The following is a 9,887-nucleotide window of genomic DNA, read 5'->3' as shown; positions in this document are numbered from 1 at the left end:
TCAGTCAGGTATAAAACATAAGTGTGTCTTAATTTTAACCAGTTTCTCAGCCATCATTTTGTGGAGTTTTTTTTTTTTTAATAAGTTGCTCTTTATCTTCATTTAAAAATACAGTATTTTTCCCTTTGTTCATAGATTCAATGAAATATAAGATGAAAACTCTGGGTGTAAATACTTGTTTACAGAAATATAAAACAGCCCTCAAACTCCCTAGCTTAAAACATGCCGTTGACTCTCGGGTGCTCTGAGGATGGAACCCTGGTGTCCCTGGCTGCTCCGCCAAGCATGTGTGATCGGGCGGCTGCCCACACTCCAGCCCCAGAGCCTGACATTCCCTGCTACACACACTCGGTGCTCAGGCTATGCGGCGTACAGACAGTTCCCAGAAAGCCCCAGGGCGTCTCCTGTCCGCAGACATTTCCTTACCCCTGTGCGTCTCTCTGTCTGGAATGCCCCCTCCATTTCTTTACCAAGCTAACCCCGCCCTGCTCATCCCTCAAAACTCAGCCCAGGTGCCGCCTTGCCAGGGAAGACTTCCAAGGTGGGGTCTCCCAAGGCACCGTGTGCCGGCCCTCATCACACGACCTTTCACACTGTTTTGTGACAGCTTGTTTACTTGGGGTCACCTCCAAGGCCAAGAGCTCAGTGGAAGCATCGCAGCGTCATCGGGGTCCAACTTAGGACCAGGCACATAGCAACCACTCAAGACACCCTTATGGCACGAAGGAGCGAGTAAACGAATGCTGATCACTTGCTCATTTTCCCACAAGTTCTCCCATGGAAATGAGACTCATGATTGCTATTGCCCGACACTTTTAAAATGCTGCTTCCATCCCCAGGGACTTACATGGTCCAACAGGCTGCAGAAACCCTAGTTCCAGACATTACCTACATGAAGCCAGCAGTGGCCACCAAACTCAAGATTCTTGAGATCGGGAACAAAACCAGAGCTAGGCCAAAATCCTGAAACTGGAGCCAGTCTAAAAGGTCTGGGAACTCACTTAGGTTCAGACCTTCCTAGCATAAGGCCAGCGTAAGTATGTTTTGCGTATTTTCTTTTTATTATAAAAGTAGCAGACAGTAAAGAAAATCCCACCACTTGAAAGCTCAGCTAAGAGGAGGTGTGTTGGGGGTGGGGTGGAAGGTGGTCCAGCATTTTTTCTAGAGTTACCTGAACCCAAAAGACAGGGGTGGGCCCCAGCACCCTGCACACTCTGACCATCTACGCGGAACCACGGAACCCCAAAGCCGCGGAACCTACGCTGCCTGGTGTCCCAGCTGGACCTGGAGCAGTGGGCCTGGCAGGACCAGGACGCAGGCTCTTCTGCGCCCTTGCATGTGGTGCCTGGGCAGCGGGACATCAGCGTTTCCCAGGCCCATGTCAGGCAGCGGTGCCCACTCTCCTGAGAGGAAAATCCAACATGCCAACGGTCCTCTCTGAAGTGGAAGGAAATGTTGCATGTGGCTTGAGACTGGAGCAAGGACCCCCAGGGCCGACATGACATCTATGAGTTTGTGACCTCAGGATTTGGGGATTTTCCTACTCTGAACCCCTCTTCTGCCATCTGTTTCAGATGCAGTTCCTCAGATTCCCAGGAAAAACATCTGGAGGAGCTACTAAGTGTCATGGTCTTGACCCCATTCCCAGATGGGGGTCCCCTGAGCCTGGCTCTGGCCCCTGAGCACTCCCTCAGCTATTGCTGAGCCCCAGCTTAGACATCCCCACTATCTGTCCAAACTAGGAACCCGCTGAAAACCCACTGAGGTGGCTGTTGGTGCCCGGGGAAGGTTAAGTGCCAACTATGGGTGGGAGACACTGGGCTGGGGCTGTGGGTCCCCTTATACGGTCTCCCCTTCTCCCCCGTCACATGTTGCTGCAGCTGCATGGAGCGGGAGGTCAGGAGACAGCCTTCTGCAGGAGCCACCAAGTCTTCCAGCACAGTGTCGGCCTGAAGCGTCTGCAGCTAGTGGGGTCAGAATCAGGGGTCAGGACAATACCCAGGGACGCGGCAGTGACAGGCTAGTAAGGCAGGGGCTGAGCTTCCTGGAGTGGAAGGTCAGGGGCAGGTGTCAGGCCAGCTCTGTGGAGGGAGGGGCAGTGGTTCCGAGCCCAGAGGTTGGGACCCTGCTCCAGTACTGGTGGCGGATGAGGACCTCTTCCCCGACAGTGCTCCTGGGCCAGACCACTCACCAGTCCCCCAAAGGCAGGAAAGGAGGTGGATTCCACCTGGGGCCCTCGGGACAAATCTAATCATCCTCGTGGAAGAAAGTGATCATTGCCATGCTACACCCTCTGGAGGAGTTTTGGCCCCAGGACGCCAGCAGTGAATCAAGTGGCTCTTGAAATCTAGGTTCCCATGAGCCTCAGGGCCCTGCTAGGCATGGCCCGGTTCGGGGGCACCTCCTCACCAGAGAACCATGTAGACCTGTACAGTTCCAACGGACACCCACTGTCCCTTGCCTGGGACCAGTGAAGGGTCTCCCTCCATGATCTGGTCCAGGATGTGGGTTTCTGGGTTACTGGGGAGACCCTTACCCTCACTCTTCATGGGAGTAGGCCCCTCGCCTCTCACCTCACCTCCACCAATAAACTGGTTCTTGCCATGGGGAGAAAAAAAAAATAAAGAACTTCAAGCTAAACCAATATACATACAGTGTAGTCACTGGAAGACCGTTAGATTCTCCAGAGACAGCCATTGCTAAGAGTATTGGTATGCAAGGAGCCTGCAAGACAAATCCAGTTCACAGATGACCACGTAAAATATATTTTAAAAATATTTCTATTCGTTATCACAAAATAAAAATCAAGAGGTTTATAGAACAGATCTTTTCATGGAGCTTCGAAGGTGGCAGAGAAGTGAAGAGACTATCACAAAGCAGTGTGAAAAGTATCACGATTTACGATTTTCTTGGAAAATCCAAGGATTTACTGCCCAGTAGCAATGATTAGCTGAAACTGAGTGACTGATGCTAGTTGCTCTCACACAGGGTGTTCTCCCGAGGTTGTCATAGGCCCTACCTGACCCACTTATAAAACCAGTCTGCTCCCCATAAGCATGAGTTTGCAATCATTGATGTCTATCCACACAAAGCCCTTCTACAATATTAGGACAATTATCATCGCTGCCTACAATACTCTTTTTCATTACTTCCATGTCAATACATGCAACTCCACTTATGTATTCCTCTGTATGACTACATAATGGTATATATAAAATCAATCCCTTCCTGATGGATATTTAGGTTAGCTTCATTTATTTTCTATTACTAACAAAATAACAGAAAATGCCCGTGTCTATATTTTATGTGCATTTCTCCTGCGTAAACTAAATGTAAAAGTACTGAGTAAAAGGGAACATATTAATACATTTAAAATTTCAATAGACAATACTGAGGTTGGTGTAGAATCCAAGTCATTTTTAGTCCTAACGAAGGGCAGGAGTGGTGGAGGTTGGAGTGGCACCGAGAGATGAATTGTCCCTTATTTGAGCCTTCTCTTCCCGCTCCTCCAACAACTATACCCTCTCCTCATAGTCCACCCACAGCTGATTGCCCCAAAGGTAATCTTGCAAATGGAAGAGCCAGACCTAGCAGGACAAATATGTTTCAAAATTCTAGCTGAAAAATTAACTCACAGTCATATATTGGGCATGAAGACAAAATCAAATAACAACTCTGGTTATATTTATGGGACTCTCCATTTGTTATTATAAACCAAGATAATTTTCATCCAAATATGTCGACTAGTCTTTATTTAGATTTTTTGGCATTTCTCATTATTTTAGACTTTTTCTTTCAGGCTTATTTCTCTTTCTGGTTCTTGTAGATTAACCAGCTATTACTGTGTGAAAGCTGTTTATGTTTCTGAGGTTTGGGTTCTACTGAATGGAACTAAAGATGATCAAATTGCAATAGGGTATTGATTAAAATAGCCTCTTTTGTATGATAAATGCAGTAAATGGGGTGACTTGAAGGTTAAGACTGTAGACTGCCTGGGCCTAAGTCCTGACTTCGCTGGGCACCAGCTAGAGCAAAACATTACCTCTCTAGGCCTCTGTTTTCTCATCTGTTAAGATGGGGGTGATGATAAGGTTATAGTTCTTTGCACAGAATCTGGCACAACATAAAGTGAATTGTTGATACTTATTCTAACATACTACCCAGCCCCACCCCCTCTAAGGCTTCTACAGGGCGCTGCCATGCCCAAGGCCATGTGAGCGCTGGGCAGCCAGTTGACAGTTTTATGTGGCCAAATTGGAATGAATAATTCTTTCAGGAAAAGCAGCCAGGAGTTGGGCTCAATTTTAAACTACTTTAGACGCAATACGATAGATAATAAGAGGCCTGTTAAGAGGCTATTGGCTAACCTTTACTGAGCCCTTACTCTGTCTCACTCTTTGAAGAATTTTATAAGCTGCTTCTCAGTGCAGGCTCATGATAGTCCTGTGGAGTAAGTGCTATTGTTATCATTCCCAGTTTACAGATGAGAAAACCAGGTACAGAATGTCTAATCAACTTGCTCTAGGTCACACTCTTATTTAATAAAATGACACAGGACTTCTGACTCCAGAGTTGATGCTCTGAACTGCTCTAGTAAGAAACAATGGCAGAGAGAGGTCACTTAGAGCTAGGACAAAAGGGAATTCAGAGATTGCCAACCCATATCTTTCAAGCAACTTCTACGTATCGGACCCTGTTCTAAGTGCTACCAACACATTAGGAAACATGGTCTTTATGGCAATCCAAGAAGTACATCTTACTGATAGCATTTTTATGGATGGGGCGTAGAGCTGTTGAACACCCAGTCACAGAGCTGTGAGTGGTAGAGGCGAGTTTCCAAAGGATGTCTGCAGATTCCAGCTCCCAAGATTTCTCCCCAGGAATGCAGTAGGAATTCCAACACAGATGAGTCATCCGCATCCCTCAGCAAATATTTATTAAGCACTTACTTGAGTCAGGCACAAAGAAACAACACAGGCATTGTTCCTGTGTCATGGAACGTGTGAAAAGGGAGACAAAGTGTAAGGACAGGTGAGTAAATCACACATAATATATAATTCCTATATAATTAGCACCATAACAGGGCCCGAAAGATGCTCAATTGATCTGACAAATGTCATTTACAGTTAGTTTTAGAAAAGTAATTCTAACTCCTAAAAAAAAAAAAAAAAAGAGGAAGACATTTGTTTCTCAGGGCATTTAAGGAATTACTGAGTTTTGCAACTTTCCCACCTGTGATCAAAAGTACAAGATTGTGGTTACCCAATAGCCTAGGCAAATTTTCAGCTTTTGCACAGACTTGCCCTGACTTTAAGAAGAATTAAGGTTGTATCCTGCTCCTGGTTTTGAATCAAAACATTTACTGATTTCATCAGAAGGGAAACAGTAAAGAAAGAGGAAGAAGGCTGGTTAGGAGTAAAGTGGCTGATCACAGCCCTTTTCTTTTGGAAGGCACAGTATCTGCCATGGATTAACATCTGCTTAGAGCAGTTTCGGAGCTTTGCAATTTTCTTTTTAATGGCTGTATTATCAATTGCAATGCATAGGCTATCAGTGTTATAGGATTTAACTCCCCCTGTTGTAAATGTTTTATTAAATTTATAATAATTTAAGCTATTTTTATCTTTGAAAATTTCTTACCCCAGTAACATGTCATTGTACGTCCAAATACACATGAGCAAAATGAAAAAATTAAAATCAACTAATAAGCCCAGAAATAACTGTTGCTGAAGTTTTGGCATACATGTTTCTAGTCTCAATATTATATATCTATGTATCATCCCTAAATAACCTGGGCTCATAGGGCTTGTTAGATTCTACGAGTATATTCAGTTAATTGTGAATTTCCCTCATGTCATTAAATATATATCTCCATTTTAAATTTTAAGAATGAATATACATACACACACACACAGTAGGAGAAAAAGCAAGTTAACTATTATGAGTAGGCAAAACAGTTTATTCTCGTATTATGTATTAGTTATTATATTATTTTCCATACAAACAACTGTACACCTACTATTGCCCCACCATTTATTATATATACATATATATATATATATAATCACCATTTATTTACCCACTCCCCTATTGTTGGATATTAAGGATGTATTTAACTTTTCACTATTGTAAGTAGTTATATGAGGAACATACTTGGCTATATATGTTAATTAGTACAAATTTCTAGAAGTGCTATTTAAGGGTAGGTATATATTTTTAAAGTTTTGGCTATATATATGTTTTTTACTGGTTTCTTTTTTTTTACTTATTATTTCAAAATAATTAGACTCACAAGAAGTTGCAAAAATGACCCTTGTGCCTTTCACCAATCTTTCCCCAATAACAACATCTTATTAACTATAATGCCTCATAAAAACTAGGAAATTGACACTGGTACAGTATAATAACCAGACTACAAAGTTACTTGGGTGTGACCAGCTAAATTATGTTTTAATATTAATGGAATGGTAAGATCAGTTCTTACTTTTCTACTTTCTCCTCTCACACAGCTGCCTAAACTCCCTTTTAATTTTCCATACTGGAAAAAATACAACTACATTTCTTAGACTACTGTTTTTTATTGAATATCAAAAGGAAGAAATGCAAGGAAGAATCTCTCACCAGATGTAGAGGTCGTGCACCACTGTTTGCAAAGCAGAAAATGAGTAGGTTCTTCCCTCCTTTTGGTTCTTTGCAGTCACCCCAGTTCCTTTATGACACACCAGGACAGGTTCCCAGAGCCTGGGTTACCCCAACACAGAACGAAGAATACAGAATCACCCAAGGAGAAAGTTACTCATTTCTCCTTCCCTCCTCTGACTATATCAAGCCTCAGCTTAGGACTAGTCTTCAATTGCCCCTTGAACATCTGCTAATCTTCCCTTTTTAACAAATTGCTCAGGCCTCAAGTTCAGATATAGGCAGGCTATAGCATTTAACTGGGTTTCGATGATATTTTATTGTTTTTATTAAATATGCATTTACTTTTTCCTTCAAATTGCAGCAAATGAAGCTAGTTTTCTATTTACAGGCATACATCTGCTTAGACACAATTTTTTTAAGAACATAATTGACTCACTTATAAAATGATTCGAAATAATTTATTAAGCATCAACCACTCACCAGTCACGGTGTTAGATAGGAGAACAGAGCAATGGTAAGACACATAAATACCTTGCTTTCTTGGAGCTTACAGTCTATTTGGGGGAATGAGGCATAAAAGAAATTATTCTAACCTAATTACTGAGTTACAATTGTGATAACTTGTTATGAAGAAGGGTAGGATGATCAACTTTCTAGTCATGAGAATCGGGGAAGGTTTCCCTGAGGAAATGGCACATGAGCAAAAACTTGGCGGGGGAGGGGGTGACGAAAACAAAGGCATGATGCGGGGAGTGACTAGCAAGAGAGGAGGAGGAAGAGTGTAGCCAGAAAGTATATTGCACACGGAAAGAAGAGCATGAACAGTTACCCTATGGCAGAAAAACTTAAACTGTCCTGAGTAAAGAGACCAAGCCAGTGGGACGGGGGGGGGGGGGGGGGGGGCATGCGCAGTAAATCAAGACAGGAGAGGTGGGCAGGAGCCCGATTGTGTTAGGCCTGTTAGGCGAGAACAGGATTTTATCCTGTAAGCCAATGGGAACCTACTGTGGGGTTTTGAACAGGGAAACAATATGATCAGATTTTCTTCTTTTTTTTTTTAAGATTTTATTTATTTATTTATTTATTTTTAGGGAAAGGGGAAGGGAGGAATTAAGAGATGGAGAGAAACATCAATGTGTGTTTGCCCCTCACGTGACCCCTACTGGGGACCTGGCCTGCAACCCAGGCATGTGCCCTGAATGGGAATAGAACCAGCATCTCTTTGGTTCGCAGGCTGATGCTCAATCCACTGAGCCACACCAGCCAGGGCATCTTTTCTTTTCTTTTCTTTCTTTCTTTCTTTTTTTTTTTTTTTTTTTTACATAAATCAAGATATACTTGCAAATACAAGTAGCAGAAGCTCATAAATGTCACACAGGTATTTCTTTAAAGTACAGTGTATAATCACTACATAACAGTGCAAATATAAACAGCAGTGCTGATGGGGTGGGAGCAGTGGGGTGGGGGGCTGAGCCTGGAGTCTGGGAAGGCATATGCGTAAGTCACCTTTCTGTTTGTTTTTGAGGACTAGATGTTCATCTGATTTGACGCCAAGGTAGCATTTTGGTAAGCCAGGATGAAATCCCCATTTAAAACTTTGCCCCTTCTTCAGAAGCTTCAAAAGAAAATTTCTCCTCAAGTTTCCACCGAGACTAACCTCATATGTGGGTGGGAATAGGGACCACCTACAAGGTGTGATTTGAGAAGAGCTGAAAGACCACTCCCGTTCAAGTGTAAACTGTCCTGCCCTCCACTGTTGCCTAAGGTTCTACCACCGCAATGCTGTTCCACTGAATCTTCCTGCAATAGCCAAGAATGCAAGCAGAGGGCAGACCACTGGATCTACCCTGCCTTGCTGGGGCAGAACTGGATTTTTTTTTTTTTAATTTTTTTTTTTTTTTTTTTTGGTATTTCCTTAGGATTGGGAGGGTTTGAAGCTTTTTGAGGCGACTAACCACATAGGTTGTGCAGAGGCGACGAGACTGGACCGCTTACAGAAAGTGAGAATCAAAGGAGCCCAAGTTCCTTCGACTTCTTCACTTTGTTTCGGGCTGGCCCTGCGATCAGCTGGCATATACGATGTGGATATAGGTATAAACGTGTGTGGGTTTATACAGCAAAGGTATATGGGTAGACTTATGACATATACATGGCTTTATAACATGGGAAGCAATCACGGGAAGAACCACAGGTCCTGCGATTGGACCAACCTGGGTTCAGATCACAAGCTTTTAACCCTAGGAAACATACAGCCCCTACCTTTGGGGGTGGTTAGGAGGATTTAGGGATAATCTGTTTAAAGCCTTGCCACAGGTCCATAGCATATAGCAAGTGCTTCATAAATATTACTGCTAAGATTGCATGTGTGTGTTTGCCCTTATGCAAGCATGTGTGTGCGTGTATGTGCCCATAGGTGCAGATTTGGCCACCTAAGGGAGGGTGTTTAAGAACAAGAGAGGAAAGGAGGGAAATCTTTGCCCACCTGAGGGAGAGACAGCCAAGGGCCTCAAACTGCAAGGGCTTCCTGAGAAGCATGGAATCTAAAATCAGGGAAGGAGACAGGCAACAGAATGGGATGCAATATTGCTGAAGCTTTAAAAACAAAAAAACAAAAAAAAAACAACCCTCCACAAAAGGGAGGTTAAAAAAAGGAGTTGAAAATGGTCTCTAAAGTTGAAATGTATCCAACTGAGACCTGATTTGCTCCATCCTAAAGCTCTCCCCTGTCTTGAGCCTCAGGCGTGTTTCCTTTCTCAAAGCTGATACAGAAGAACTTTGAAAAATGTGAACCACCACAAACTTTACCCAGGCCTCTTGTTCCCCTCTTAAGATTTGCCCAAGGAGGTGTATCTGAGTGCTTTCTGCGTAATAAATATATGCCATCCTTATGTTGAGAGAGAAGACACAGTTTAAAAAAACAAATACCACCACCACCACCACCACCCAGTTTCTAGTTCCAGTTCTGCCCTTAACTCACTGGGCAACTTCAAGGAATCTCTTAATCTCTCTGGGCACAAGTGCCACATCTGTGAAAGTTGATTGGTCAATTTGGGTCATATCTTTTGACTTCCTGCCATATCCGAGGAGGTTTAGCTCCCTTCAAACATCTCTCCTCCCCTTAAAGCTATATCACCATAGGACACGAGCCCAGACCGCCTGCCTCCTGCTCGCTGTGACTCCTGGGATGAGTTATTTAATCTCTGTGCATCTCAGTTTCCTCCCTTGTAAAATGAGGGTAAAGAAGA

This window comes from Pteronotus mesoamericanus, unplaced genomic scaffold, assembly GCF_021234165.1.
Source record: "Pteronotus mesoamericanus isolate MK-2021 breed Mesoamerican mustached bat unplaced genomic scaffold, CSHL_Meso_final contig_2, whole genome shotgun sequence".
In the NCBI taxonomy this organism is placed as follows: domain Eukaryota; kingdom Metazoa; phylum Chordata; class Mammalia; order Chiroptera; family Mormoopidae; genus Pteronotus; species Pteronotus mesoamericanus.
Note: the sequence above shows the minus strand (reverse complement) of the source record.